Here is a 1,900-nt window from a genome sequence, read left to right as displayed (position 1 = left end):
TATTCAATAAATAGCCCAAGGAGCTATTAATAGTAGTACGCACAAAATTGGGGTTGCTTTTCCACTTTTACAAAAATAGCTCAAACACTAGAGCTTGTTCACATACTAAGTGTAAATAATCAAAACTCTTTTAACATATGTGCTAGGAATATAGCAACGCCATGCGCAAGCATGTGTAAATAATATGTTTAATCATTTGGCACATGGCCAAGAAAATAATACGAAATAATAATGTTCCGAGATGATATAGACAAGATCCTCCATGTGCAACAAGCACATTGCTCATCACCTATCTCACAAATGTAAACACATTAGTTTTTTCAATTAGTTGCCCTTCTTTATAACTAATCCCAATATGAAATGTCGATAGGTACAAACATAACATACACTTACCACTTGTTTTACTACGATGAGAGTATCATAATACACATCATCTAGCATGGCGTGTATTGCCACTTATTACACTTCAATTAGCATGGCATACCACTTTTGTTACACTTCAATTAGCATGGAACATCAATTTCATAAACCACTTGTTACGTTTCGCGACCATGTGCAGTTGTCTAGCATAGTCCACTTGTTTCACTTTGACCACAATATGGTTGTCAAACATGGCAGTACTTGTTACACCTCAACAACATACACCCGTCAAGCATGGCCTCAAGCTATACCAATAATACTAGGTAACCAGTATTTAACGTGGGATCACCCATGATACCAATTCACTAGGATGGCACATTAGCGTTTGGTGTCCTCGTACAACTAAAGGGCGGACATTACGTAACATACATCCTCTTACACCATGCCCACATGAGAATTCCCATTATTTGGGGGATCAAGGACAACCCGCCAAATTTGTGATACCCACTAAATTATAGATTTCTCCAAGTTTAGCAAGGAATCAAGCATTACTAATCACATTACTAAATGGAATGTAATTTAGGAGATTTGGGAGGCCAATGCAATTCTAAGTATGGATTAATTTGCCAAGGTGCTTACACCAATGGCTTAAAAAATAATCCTAATTAAGAACACAAATCTTTTACACCAATGGCTTAAAAAGTAATCCTAATTAAGAACACAAATCTTTTACCTAATTAAAATGCCCAAAAGTGGCTTGTTTAGAAATTTTAATAGGCTTAATTCCACTCGATTCTTTAAATGGCTTGTTTAGGCATTTTCATGAGGCTTAAGGCCACTTGATTCTTTAAATTAATTAGGGTTTTTCAAAAAACAAGGATTCTAATGATAGTATTGGGTTACATGCGCACCCAAAAGCACTTGAAAATCATCCCATGATTGCAAAACAACAAGATTAGGCTCTTTTTTTAGGTTTTCATGTCTCTTGAGCTCCCTAATCACCACTTAATCCACAAGTAGATTAAGAGAAATTGGTGAATATCAAAAGATTTTGGATCCTAGTGCATTCAAATTATTGAAAAACAACAAGATAAAGCTAGAAATTAAGGATACTAAAAATGGATTGCTAGCATCGTGATGCATTCAAATTACTAAAAAAATAAGATAAAGCTAAAAATTAAGGATGTTTACACTATGTTTATGCAAAAGCCACTCCTAAATGCTATTACATGCAAAAATCAATCATTCCTTTTGCTTTTTTATGCTCTAAATGCATTCTAAATTCTTATATATATAACTAATTTTCAACATGATTTGCAAACAAAAAATAACACGAAACAAGAATCTACAAGCAATTTGCAAATCATATACGCATACAAACCAAGTCTTTTCTTACCTTTTTTCTCACATGAAAACATGAAAAAACACAAACATACATACACAAACAACCGAGAGCTCTTCACTCTTCGGCTATGGAGGAAGACTCGAAGAAAATGAAATAAAAGAGAAAAGTAAAGAAAGCTTATTGGTAATCCTTGGC

Source organism: Cibotium barometz, chromosome 39, assembly GCF_041138505.1.
Source record: "Cibotium barometz isolate CiBa-2024 chromosome 39, ASM4113850v1, whole genome shotgun sequence".
NCBI lineage: Eukaryota > Viridiplantae > Streptophyta > Polypodiopsida > Cyatheales > Cibotiaceae > Cibotium > Cibotium barometz.
Note: the sequence above shows the minus strand (reverse complement) of the source record.